The 13,901-nt window shown below is 39.0% G+C and overlaps 1 long non-coding RNA gene across 1 annotated transcript; it reads right to left on the bottom strand.

The window, feature by feature from the left end:
- Positions 1–8,918: 8,918 nt before the first annotated feature.
- On the bottom strand, positions 8,919–13,161 carry LOC124097783 (uncharacterized). Its single transcript, XR_006853362.1, has 5 exons — positions 13,006–13,161; positions 12,561–12,604; positions 11,621–11,767; positions 10,762–10,829; positions 8,919–9,279 (listed from the first exon to the last, which is right to left on the bottom strand). It is a non-coding gene; the product is annotated as an uncharacterized LOC124097783 (long non-coding RNA).
- Positions 13,162–13,901: the final 740 nt, after the last annotated feature.

The raw sequence follows: 13,901 nt of genomic DNA, 5'->3' as shown, positions 1-13,901 counted from the left end.
CTGAAGGTTCAGATAGACCCAAGTTTCAGAGATGAAAGAGAAAACAGCCCTCTGGGAAAAGGGGAGTAGGTGTGATTAGCACACCAGGGAGGTGGGCAGGGTTTTCCCTGAGGACCCTGTTACCCCCCAGGGAAGAGGACAGGCTGTACCATTCCGTCATATTGGTAGGAAAATAGATTTTATTCAAAGTCGGCTTTGAAAGAAGGTAGTATGAAGAAACTTCTTGTTTCAAAGATTACATCTCCCCAAGCTCTCTGGGCAAGGCAAGTTTATAAGAGGTGGCCAAGAAAAACAAAAGGCAGGAAATATACATATGCAGATTTAGCTAGCTGGTGCTGAATGTGTCAGGGCAGGGTCCATCTCCACTCTCAGCTTCCCTGGCACCCGTCAGGCCAGGGGGCTTGGATGAAGGGAAGCCCTCAGCCTCCACTGTCAGCACGAGCAAGTTGCTCTCAATTTTAGAGGGGACCATGACTTCAGTCTAAATGAAGACGAAGAGGTGGTGGGCCAGACCATAAAGGATCTATGTACCCTGCTGAAGTTTGTACTTAATCCTACAGCAATTGGGAGCTATGAGAGCCTTTATACCCACATCAGCTCCATGTTTTAGGAAGATGACTGACAGAAGAGTAGAGAATGGATTTGGAGGGGCCAGTGGGCAGGAGGCCAGTTAAGACAGTAATGTAACTGTACAGATAAGAAATGATGAAGGATCTGTCTTAGTCCATCCTGTGCTGCTATGATAGATTACCACAGACCCGGTAATTAATAAAGAAAGGAAATTTTTTTAATTCTAGAGGCTGGGAAGTCCAAGACTGAGGGATTAGCATCTTTCAAGGACCTTCTTATTGCTTCCTCTCATGGCAGAAGGACAAAGAGATGGCAAGCCAAAGAGAAAAAGAGGGGACTGAACTCTTCCTTCCATAAGGGACCCACTCCTAGGCTAACTAACCTACTCTCCTGGTAATGGCATTAAGCCTTTTATGAGAGCAGAGCCTTCCTGGCCTAAGCACTTCTGAAAGGTCCCGCCTCTCGATACCATTACCATGGCAATTGAGTTTCCAACGCACGCCTTTTTGGGTGGGACATTCATAGGATAGCAGGGTCCAACCAAAGGAATAAGAACAAGGCTGAGAAGAAGGGAGACTACAGGAATTCTCTAGATGTTACAGTTTACAAAATGAGGAGGGCAGCTGAGTGGATGAAGAAGCTGATTCAAAAGGAAAACAAGAAGGAGGATTTCTATGCTTAGGACTGGAAGTGCATCTGTGTCACCAGCAAGAACAGAAAACATACGAGGAGCACTCCGTTTAGAAAAAAGACTGTTTGAGAATATGATAGTTGTTGTGCTTATTTCAGTTATCCATTGCTGTGTCCAAACCAGTCCAAAATTTAGAAACTTAAAAAAAAAAGAGTTAAGATTATTTCTTGTGGCTTGGCAGATTGATGTGAGCCAGCTGGACAATTCTTTCTTGGGGTCTCCTGTGTAGTTTCTGTCAGATGTTGGCCAAGATACAATCATCTGAATCAGTTGGGCTGGTTATCCGGGATGGCTCCCTCATTCAGATGGAGGTGCTGGCTATGTGGTAGGAGCTCAGCTAGGCTTGTCCATGTCCATGTGGCTTTCCATGTGGCTTGAGCCTCTCACAACAGGACAAGTGGGTTAACAAGAAACAGTATCCCCAAAACAAACATTTCAAGATGCCTAGGCAGAAGCTAAAAGGCTACTAATGACCTCACTGTAGGGACTCACATCAGGTCACTTTTGCAGCATTTTATTGGTTAAAAGAGAGTCATAGGGTCAGTCCAGATTCAAGGACAAGGTACTCCACAGAGATAAAGACTAAGAGATAAAGCTCATCTGGGCCCATCTTTGGAGAATAACAGTACCCTGGGAATATGCAAGTAGAGAAGTTCAAAATATATTCAAATTGACAATCTAACTGAAGAAACAATTGATTGAAGGCATGAGCATATATGGAATGTTCCAGGGAAAATGCAGAACATCAGAAGGATAAGCAAAAGAATGATGAATTCCTAAAGGAAACCAAGAATATTGGGCCACAGAGGTAGACACCCATGAAAATATATGTCTAAATAAGCCAAGTGCAACATTTCAAGAAAGGCAAAGAGTTAACAGAGTCAAATGCTTGCAAAGAGACACAAAGTTACGTGGAGCCTGAAAAGTATTTTCATAAGATTTAATAATTAGATGTCTATGGATGACTGTGGTAGGAATAGTTTCAGGGAAAGGGAAAAACAACATATAAAAATAGAGCTGTGAATGGTAGCCAAGAGAGAAAAAGGTAAAAAGCCATTACACATTCAGCAGCACTGAATGGGGGGTTTGTGTTTCAAGATGATTAGTGACAGGCTTTGTCTTCAGAGTTCTTGTTTGCATGATTTACATATTGGCTCCATCAATTATGTGACATTGTTTTAAGTAACTTAGCTTCTCTCAACCTTGATTTTCTCTGCTGTGATAACACTTAAGCTGACCCTGAAAGGTGAGTCAGCCACACAATGGATTAGAAGAAGAATGCTCACAGCTGGGGTAGTAGCAAGGGTGTGAGCAAGCTGGAGGCACATTTGGCTCACTAAGGAATAAATGAGTGGGGCAAGCTGGCAGGGGAATGAGCTGGAAGATGTGCTCAGGAGCATAGCATCAGATTGAGATGAGAGACAGACCTGATTCTTCTAGGCTGGTATTATGATAGACTTCTTCTTCATTATAACAGAAAGTCACTGGAGAATAGTTAATAGGGGAGTGACATTGTTTGACGTACGTTTTAAAAGGTCAGCCTCTTTTTTTTTTAATATTTATTTCTTTTTTAGTTCTCGGCAGACACAACATCTTTGTTTGTATGTGGTGCTGAGGATCGAACCCCGGCCGCACGCATGCCAGGCGAGCGTGCTACCGCTTGAGCCACATCCCCAGCCCCAGCCTCTTTTAATAATAGATAAGTATGCACCTACCCAGCAATTCTACTCCAAAACAAATGAAAACATGCAATCATAAAAAAGAATTCATGCAAGAATGTTCATGGTCAATTTATTCATTATAACCCAGAATTTCCAGTTTTCCAACAGCCCGTATATCCAGCGATAAAAGAATAATTTTTAAAAACTGAATAATGGACTATTGATCAACAATAAAAAAATAAGTTTGTTGATGAAGACAAATATTTTATATGACTCAATTTATGTGATATTTTATAACAAGAGAAACTAATCTATAGTGGTAAAAATTTAGAACATTGGTTTCTTCTAAGATGGGAAGGGAGTCTGTGATTGTCTGAGAAGGATATAAGGAAACTTTCTGGATTTATGTTAATTTTTCCTTGATAAAGGTTAGGGTCTCACAGTTGCCAATACTCAGCAAATGTAAAATTTAGAGTCTAAATTTTGCATTAAAAGAAAAAAAAAACCTACAAAAATATTGAACTCTAGTTAATGATATGCATGTCAGAGTGCTCAGAAGGAAACGTACTGATACCTGAGATTTCTTTGAAATGTACCAAAATTAAAGCAGATTATTGGACAAATAGAGGGATAGGAAGATGAATGGAAATGTAAGTAAATATAAATAAAATGTTATTGGCAGAAATTAGTAGGGATGTGAATACTCACTGTAAAAGTATTTCTGCTTTGCTTTAGGTTTGAATATTTTCATAGTAAAATGTTGGAAGGGAAAAGTCATCTTGACCTTTCCATGTGTGATAGATTTAAGAAGGAATTGAGAAAGTTGTAGGTAGGAGGATACTATCTCCATAATGTCAGCGGGCAGGTAGTGTCAGTGACCAAGAGAGTAAAAGTGGAGTTGGGGAGAGATGGACAGATCCTTTATTTATGTTGGAAATAGAAAGAGCAGGATTTCTGGTAGATTGGATGTAGATATCAATGAAATGACAAAATCAAAGATGATTGCTATGTATTTCTTTAATGGATGGCCATGGTATCATTCACTAAGATAGAAAATACCCAATTTATAGGGGCAAATGGTAAGTTTTGCTGTGTTCTGTGGATATTTACATGCATGTTATGTCCAAGTGCCAATGTTCAGAAATAAGTTTAAAAAAACCCTTAGACCTCAGAGGATATAAAACATGGAAACTGTTTGGAACCAGGTTTGACACACGGTATACACAATAAATGCTTAGTATGATTTCAATTATTTTAAGTATTACAGGAGATGTGGGTGGAGGGAGATCTATCACTGTTGGTATACTGATATATTCCATTTTTGAAAGGAGGTAAGATTAAAATAGAGTTAAATCTGAGATGCTACTGTGGGAAACATCATTTGAACAAACACCTGTGTGAATAAGGTGCTGAGAGTGCTCAGTAAGTGCCTTGTCTAATCCTTCCCTCAGGTGATGTCACTTCTAAATCACCTCTGATAGATGAAATTTGTTCTCTATTAAATAACTCATTCTAATGTTTAATAACTGTCGAAGTTACTTGTTTTCTTCTAGTTGAATTTGTCTAAATATAGTGAGAGGTCAAATTACTGGGCCCAGAACACAGCTCCTTAAAACCCTAATATATGGTATGATTTTGTTTGCTTTATATTTGACACCAGGGCTAGAGTCCCTGGATATAATATGATATCCTTGGATGCAAAAATGTAATGCATTTTCAACATCTTTGTTAGAATCTTAAGTTCTTCATCAGGTGCGGCATACAGATAGAGCCCCAAGATTAACTATGTAGGCAGGAAAATTGGGGAGGAAATGAAAACCTGTCATCCATGTCATTACTTCAGCACTAAGCCTGTAGGAAGTAGGAGAAGTGTCACTCAGAACCTCTCTGCAATTGCCTGAGCTGCATCAGTGTCGTCAGCTGCATGATCCAACCATTTAGAGCTTGCTGAAACTCTCACCTTTCTCCCCCATCTATGCGCCCCCTTCCTCTCTATGGAAGCAGGGCCAATGTTTGTTCAAACTCAGTGGAAAATAGTAGCAAGCATGATCTTGGTTTGGTTTGTCTTTTCACGGTAACAGCTAACACCTTACTTGAATGCTTGACAAAGAGCTAGGTGCCATCCCAGGCACTGTGCAGCATCATTTCATTCAACCCTCATAGCAACGGCCCTAGGAGGTGGCAGCTATTATTATCTGCATTTTACAGATGAAGTGTCTGATGCTCCAAGGTTAAGTAACCTGCCCAACTAGTAGGAAAGGAAATTGGAGTTCAAAAGGAAGTCAGACCATTGACAGAAGAAAATCTCCTAACTGCTGTGTCCTCAGCCTCACTGATGGGCAGAGTGTCAAGAGCATGGACAGTGAAGAGAGTCGGCTGATCCTCTTGAATCTTCAACAGCATCCCTGAAGCTATGTGGCTTCTATTCTACCTCTGAAGGCACAGAGCAGGCAGTGGCTCCTGCTGTATTTGAATACAGAGGTGTCCCTGACAAGCCCGGCCACACAGCTTCCTGAGCCTTCACAATTCCAATATGACTGTGCTGCTTTCACCAGGAGAAAAACTTCACCCTTCAGTGAAGATAAAGCTGACTATCTCTTCAAAACATAAATGTGGGACTGGGGGTGTAGCCAGAGTATTTGCCTAGCATGTGCAAGGCCTTGGGTTCAATCCCCAGTACTCCAAACAAAACAAAAACTAAATGTAGTTTAAATTCACACTGAGCCATCTGTGATGTATGTGAAGATCCATTTGGATTAGCTCTAGCTTGCAGAAATTGGGGAGGAAAGAAGAAAGAATAGATAGCTACAAAGAGAATATTCAGAAATAAGGATGCCAACCCTCAAGTCAAACTTAACCAACAAAATTACGGGTTGCCAACCAGTCCATTCCAAAGTATTCTTCCCAGTACATAGCCTTGAACACCAAGTGCAGTACCAATACCAAGGTTCCTTCCCCCTTGCCTCTCATCCTTATTTCTGCGATTTATCAGAAAATGCTTGTTACTTGAAGAAAGGAGTCTATTTCTTAGAAATAATCTGCAGCTGATATAAATCATTGTTTCTGGATCCCACACTGCTCTACTGTGTACTGAGGAAGCAGAAATATCCTGCAGGACCTGGAGAATGATAATCACAGTTGGGCTGTTCTGCCCCACTAGTTCATTCAGGTCTTCTCCAAGGAGCTCCACATGATTATGAGCTATTTATTCCCTGAGAGGCTTCCAGAATTGACAGAGAACAAAGGTGAAGAGATCTGCCTAGGAATGCTGGGGTGATTCTGTTATTTACTTTAAGTCACAAAATCAAGTTAGCCCCAGTGAAATATTTATAAAATGTCTTATTATCCACGTGAGACTAGAGCTCAGTTCAGGGACAACCCAGCTTCTCCAAACATCAATCTTAATGACGAGCCAAAACCACCTACTGTTTAAATTTTCACCAGAATATAAAAAGATGAAAGAAATGTAGATAGACCTCATCATTTTTAAAGTACTGAATATGAATGGAAAAAAAATTGTCTCCCTACGAGAAGTGAAATACAAAGGGGCAAGTTAAACTGTATGCTAAGGAGGTAGAGGAGGCTAATTCCATGGTTTTTGGCTTACTAGGTAAGATTTGAAAAATTGAGGCCAAGACTAAATTGTTCCTTGCCTGAACTAAAGACAGCCAGCACTCAGATTCCCCCTTCTCTTAGGAGAATCCCTGAGAGATGTTACTGGGTAGGGTAATATGGGGCCACTCACAGAGTATGATGGGAATGCCACATTATTCCCCAACCAACAATAGCCCCTGGGGGCCCTAGTTGAGCGAGAGCTCCATGCTCTATGTGGATAGTGGCTGGTTCTGTTCTCTTGAATATGCCACTCAGCATCTAGACACATGCCAGCCAGAGGCAGGCCATTGCTCAGCCCCAAAGGGCCTATTTGAAACGTGAGCCATTTTGGTCCACTCCCTTCAGGCTGAATTTGATGGTTCCAAGCTTTGTTGGTTTACCCACCGAGAGAGTAAATAACATAGAAGATTGGGATTAACTTTTTCCCAACACCCTTCCTTTCTCCCCACATCTACATTGCTTTAATTTTGTCTCTCGGCTTCTCAATTCAACTGGAGGAGAACCAGATATGTTTTTTCTGCCCCTCCCCCTACAGCTGTCTCCTTACTCAGTAAGAGTCACTCTTTATTGCAAAACCAGATCATGCTTGTCCTTTCTTGAAAGCCTCTGAGTGCTTTTCATTGCCAATGGAAAGGGCATAATCCTTACACAGAAAACAAGACCCTCTGTGAGTGGCCCCAGATTACTCTGCTCAGTATCATCTCTCAGGGATCCCTTCTTTCTGCTCTGAGTTTCAGCCTTTGGTGAAATTCACAGTGCAGTTTCTCCCTGGGTGCTGGGGTACCTTCTCTTCCCTCCACCACAAATAAAGATCAGGTATTTTGTGGGAGACCCCTCCATTGGAGTTTATCTTGTATTTATTTCATTGTTACACTGGGATTTGTGGTTTGGATAAAGTGCCATTCTCTTTGCACAGCCTCGAGGATAAATGATATTAACATGTCCTTTTGCTGTAGATATTGACCTTATTCACCTGAATAAGTTGTGAAGTTGTATTTGTCTGGCTGAAGTTGTATTTGTCTTCTCTACTGTAAGGCCACTGACCTATCCCTGGCTCTCCCCTATTGTACTTTTTGAAGGAAGTCAATATTGCAGTTCACACTTGATGCATGGAAAGGGTACTCCTCCTCCTCAAAGTAGCATCTACACAAATTATTAAGTTAGTTTTTTTTTTAAATTTTGTTCTGTTGGATACCTACTTGTACTCAAGGTTTCTAATAATCCAGTTGGCTTATTCTCCGTGGATTGTTTTAACTTTAGGTAGTCATAGATTAGTGTAAAAGGTAGATATTTGGTTCAGTTTTTAAATATATTTTCTAGGGCCTATCCTTTAAACTGGAATTACATGCTATGTTTGAAATATACAGTATATAGTCTTTACTTAATCTTTACCAATAACAAAGAACATTTATTCTTTAGAAAAAAGGTGAAACAAAACACTTGAAATGTTAATGGCTCAGACTAGTAGAAAATGAAAATTTTTGACAAACAAGACTATTTGTGTTTTACATATATCTGTCCAAGAGAGGTGGTAGAAGAAATTGACCATTTGAGGAAAAATAAGTGCATTTCAAGAATTTGTTCTTTTACTTCCTCAAGTCCCACTCCAGCATGACTTAGTATAACTTATTACTGAGTATCATAATTCAAGCAGAAAGGTCATGCAACATTTTTTCTTTGTTTAATATACTTTACCAAGCCAAATACAATGTCACATGCCAGTACTCCCAACAACTGAGTGGGCAGGATTGCAAGTTCAAGGCCAACCTCAGCAACTTAGTGAAGCCCTAAGCAATTTAGTGAGACCTTGTCTCAAAATAAAAAATAGAACATGCTGGGGGTATACTCAGTAGTAAAGGTAAAGCACTCCTGGGCTCAATCCTCAGTACAAAAAAAATTAAAAATTATATATTATGTATTTAAAAATTTATATGTTATATATAAATGTATATGTGTATGTTTTATACTTCTTTATTCTGTTCTTGAATTGACAAGTCTTTAGAGTAAACATCTCTTGGCAAAATATATTGGCTTTGTAAAACTGTTCTGTTTTTGAAGACAGAAAAATCTACCACAAAAAAAAAAAAATGTCTAGTTTTATCCCCCCACACACACACAAAGCCAGCTTGACAAAAATGCAGCAACTTGCACACAATCAGTAACTAGTTCATACTTGGTTGTTCCACTGAATTCTACTGTTTTTCTTCCCAGCCCAGTTTATGTGTAGATATAGCCTAAAATACAGATCCTCTTAAATTTACAGTAAACTTTTTATCTCTAAACGTTCCTAATAACTAGACAGTTAAGACATGGCTCAAATGGCCTGAATTTGATCCTTGGAATTTCCCTAAAAGTGCTTTCTCTGGGACAGAATTTCCCTGAGGAAAAAAGGAACAAAAGAAATGCAGTCAGTCTTTATTTTGGAATATCTGAATTGGTAAGGGAAGGGAACTATTAGTCACAGAAAATGTGCCTTAAATTTGAACTTTGCAAAGTGGAACTACATAATATTTATTAAAGTAAAAATATAAAAAGCCATGGGCAATAAAACGAGTGACACAGGTGTCTCAGCTTGGCCATTTCATTTAGTTCTGAAGTTACCACCTATGGGGCACATCGTTCTTCTTGATGTTTTCCCCATGTCCGAGCAGGAAGCACTGGATGATGTCTCAGGAGACACAACAGATCAGATCTATTCAGCCAAGAACAGCAGAAGTTCAGGAGAGACTGCTGTGGACTCTTCTATAAAAGAGGAATTGCCTTTGAAACCATTCACGTCTGTACGTGCTGACAAGACATGAGACTCACAACTGTTACATCTGAAAAACAGTATTTAAAGCAGGGCTTTGCTTTTGGTAAAATAAAGACCTAAAGTTTAATTGTCTAAATATGCAAACTGAAAATGTCTAGAAAGATATACACTAAAATGTTAGAGGCTAGTGCTGAATAGTGGCAATGTGAATGGTCTTAATTTTCCTCTTGAACTCTATTACACTTTCTGAATATTTTCTAATACTTTTTTTTTAAAAAAAAGAAACCTTTTCAGAAAAAGATAGAAATCAACATACTTTTCCCTTTCTTGCTGGAATTTTCTTTCTGTTTTGTTTCACACTTCTCTCAACACTCTACAAATACAACACTATTATATTCTATCATATTTGCAACAAAATGGAAAGAATTTAGATTCATTGAAGACATATATTGATGACATGGTATATGATGGGTTCTAGGGTTGATTGGAGGCCACATGGGGGAAAAAAACAAAAATCCCATTTGTGTTTTTTTTCCCCCTTAGAAGAATTTTTAAAGGCCTCTGAAGGTTTATAGAACAATCTGGCAACAACCCAAATTGTTGTATTTACAGCATCTGTTATCATTGGTGGTCGTAAACATAACTTGACATTTTTCCAAGAGAAAGAGAAGTAGGCAATGCTTGCTGATTAATTCACATAAATAAAAGCCTTGAAATCTCCCGGAACAGATAAAGTCTATCACTGTCCCTTGGGGAGGAAGGAGGGGAAACTTGTACATTTAATAGGCAAAGGTTCTCATGTTGAAAAGAATTTCAGCACTGATTTGAGCACTTTTTGAATTGTAAAATAGAATTTCCAGCTGCAAAACTTAAACATGCATTGAGTTCAGTGCTATTTAAATCCAGAGAAGGATACGGGCAGTCACGATGGAGGAATGCACTCTTCACATTCCCGTTACTGTTTCACATTCCTCTTCACATTCCCCTGTCCACTCAAGACGTGGACATTCTTGGGATCAAGTACTCCAGGAGGTGTGAAAGCATGCACAAAGAAGCAAGGGTTCAAGGAGACAACTACAGAACCAATTAGAGTCTAGTGGGCAACTTTCCAGACACTGAAAAATTCCTTGAATATGGAAAATCACACGTAGAGTTTGCAAACATGGGTTCTAGAGCAGAGCTCCAGCCTTTAATGCTCATACGAATCACCCTAAGAGGGGAAGCGAAAGGGAAAGGGGAATTATTGGGGACTAAACTAGAACAAATTATATTCCATGCTTTTATAATTAACAAAATAAGTCTATTATCACATATAACTAAAAAGAACCAATTAAAAAAAAAGAATCATCCTGAAAGCTTGCTGAGGCACATATTACTAGATCCCACATCCAAATAGTTGGATCTTTAGTCTAAAGTACATCCAAGAATCGGCATTTTTAAATAAGTGTCCGGGTGTTCTTGATGCTACTGACCTGCAGATGAGACTTGGAGGATAAATTCAGGGTTGCTGGCCTCAAATACTATCTTCACCACTTGCATGCTGTTAAACAAGTAAATGAGCTGATTCTTCTCTAACTCAATCAGCTCCTGTATGAAATGGGGTAATAATAGTTCCCACCTCATAATGCAGGATTAAGTGAGAGAAGCCATATGAAACTGCTGGCAACACAATAAATATCAGTTGTTATTATTAATATCATAATATTGAAATATTTTATCTAACTCTCCTGATTTAAAGTTGAGGAAGTTGAGTTTCCAACAGAGTGAGTAAATTTTCTATGATCCCAGACCTAATGACCAGGGAAGCTGGGAGGTGGACCCTGAGCTTCCAGGCTTTCTCAGGACATGAAGCTGACTCTGTCCAGGGACATCTTGGAGACACTGAACAATTTTAGTGAGTCTCAAACTCAAGATCTTCATGTAGGAAAAATATATAAAAACAAGCCCAGAAAGGATATAGACATCTGACAAAGCTTACTGACAACAACCTTGCACCACCTCTGCCAAAGGCCAAGGGAACCTACTGAATTGGGTTATCAAAATGGGAAGCCAAGGTCAATGTGAATGAGGAAACAGTTGCAGCCCTAATAACTGAGGTGTTGGCATAGCCCCTGTTTCTGGAGAAGACAAAGGGGATGGATGACATTAAAGACATCCCTTGACTGCCAGGAGAATGTTAGAGGAGGGATTCATAGTCACAGTCCTATCTTCCAACAGGACACTTGGAATAAGTTACCCAATGCATTGCCAACCTTTGACCTGCTGAGAAAATTCCTTAACTTTGCTTTCATAAAATGCACAATTAAGCATTTTTAAAAGAACGGAACAAACCTTCTTTCCCCAACTAGTAGAATGTGATGTATTTTTTCAGTAAAGCTGCTGAGAAGGGTAAAAAAATTCCAGCCTTGTTGTAATAATATGTCTTCTCCAGCAATCAAGGAATAGGGTACTCTTCTCAAGTCTCTAATTAGCTTTTTGCTTTGAGAAAATAAACAGGAGGAGAAGAAATCCTTAGAATATTCTACTTTAGATTAAGAACAACTTTATGACATTCAGAATATTCCAGTAATCCTTACACAATATCAGAAAACTGCTTTGAGTTTCACTAAATTGAGAGCTTACTTCATAGAATTATTATGATTAAATTAATATTATAAATAACCTGATACAAACCTCAGCACATAATAATTGCTCCAAAGTTTTGCTATTATTATGATGATGATTTGGTCCTAGGGGAAAGCCATAAGGATTACAAACTAGTTCAGTGATCTGTGACTTTCATGACTTCTCCAATGAGATAAAATAGAGAATTGTGATTGAGCGGAAGAGGAGAGAGATTTTGACTATAAAAGTTTGGCTAAATATAGAAAATAAGACTATTTACCAAGAACTGAGTTTTTTTAAAAATATTTTTTTAGTTGTCAATGGACCTTTATTTTATTAATTTATATGTGGTGCTGAGAATCTAACCAAGTGCCTCACACATGCTAGGCAAGCACTCGACCACTGAGCCATAACTCCAGTCCCTGAGTTTGTTTTTGATTTGCTTTTGTACTTGTTTTCAAATTGTACTACCCACTCTATAAAGAAACATTCAAAACTTTTCACTTGATTGATTTCAACCTAAAATAACCAGAACATGCACACAAAGTCACAGTCAGAAGTATATGTCCCTTTTCTCTTTCTCGTCCATCAAAACCAGAGTGTTAGTCAGATATGGTGACACATTCCTATAGTCCCCCTTATCAGAAGACTGTTGCAGGAGAATCACCTGAGCACAGGAGTTCAAGGCCAGCCTGAGCAACACAGCAAGAACTGTCAAAAAAAAATCAGATAGTTAAAGATGTGGTTATCTTGGAGAATATTTGCCTATCATGTTTATTTCATTAACTAATGTTTTAGTGTGTCCTGGCATCTTACTGACCATTTTTATTATTATTTAAAGTCAGAAAACATCCACTTTTTTCACAGTATGGGGCCCAAATGCATGTTTCAACTCATTCTGCAAATATAAAACTATGCAAATACTCAAGAGGATAGTAAAAATATGACCCAGTGCAAGCCCAAAAGTTTGCAATCATTTCTTGTTTGCAATTATTCTTTCATCTCCTTACAAAAGAATAAAGGCTCAGTAACAGGTGACTATTTCAGCTATGTAAAAACACATCAATGGGGAGCCAAGAAAAAGCATAGAAAACAACCCGTCAAACCTGTACCTTAAAGCTGCTTCTGCACCTCTTTCTCTAATCATGCTCTGCTTCCACTTCCATCCATTACTATGGGGTTCTTGACTCTACTTGTCTATTACAAGTCATATTCCCAGTTCTTTCCACACAATAGGATCTTGGGGAGTTTAGAACGCACCCTCAGCTGGTTCCTACTGATCCCTTCTTTAAAAAAAAAAAAAAACCTCATTGACTGCCAGTAGCCGCATGACACCCTCATTTCCTGCAAGGGACGATGCTGAAATTGGTGCTTTGAATAAGACTGCAGTTAAACGTTTTCTTCAATCTTGTGAATTTCATACAATAAGAAGTAGAAAAACAAGGGAAAAATGGAGAGGGGGCAGAGTTTCAATGTAAACTACAAAGTCTCTGTTAAGATTCACAGCTAGATGAACCTTGCTTCATGTTCTCCATGCTTAACTTCTTCCAGAGCAAACTTATGTCTTAGACAACAAGTTCTGGCAGGGGAGAGCGTCTAGACGCCTGCCCAGCTCACTCTGCTGTTCAGGCAAACACTTCACTTTTTTGAAGCCTGCTGACTAGCTACATCAGGTACAGGGTGTTGTTAATTAATCTAGTTCTTAATGCTACTTTCCCAGGAAGAAAAGCTTTGAGGAAATCAAAACAGCAGCAGCTTACCTAGGTGAATGCTCATTTAGCTAACATTAGCCCTCAATTGGATTCCTAATTCTATCACCAAGTGGAGGAGAAAAGGACAGCTTCATTTCTCTCTCTTTTGAATTTTAACTGAAGAACAAAAGTGGGCATTTTTCCCCATATGGAAGCTTATAAAGAGATAGTGACAATAGCTTTAATCACTTCAATGATTTACTTAACAGAACACAATGAAGAATTTCTCAAATAGCGAAATACAGTGTAATCTTCAT

The sequence above is a fragment of the Marmota monax genome, unplaced genomic scaffold (genome assembly GCF_021218885.2).
Source record: "Marmota monax isolate L192 unplaced genomic scaffold, Marmota_monax_Labrador192_F-V1.1 WCK01_AAM20220418_F8-fsc00244, whole genome shotgun sequence".
NCBI classification, from domain to species: Eukaryota; Metazoa; Chordata; class Mammalia; order Rodentia; family Sciuridae; genus Marmota; species Marmota monax.
The sequence above is the reverse complement of the archived record's forward strand: the minus strand, read 5'-3'. Positions and strand labels throughout refer to the sequence as shown.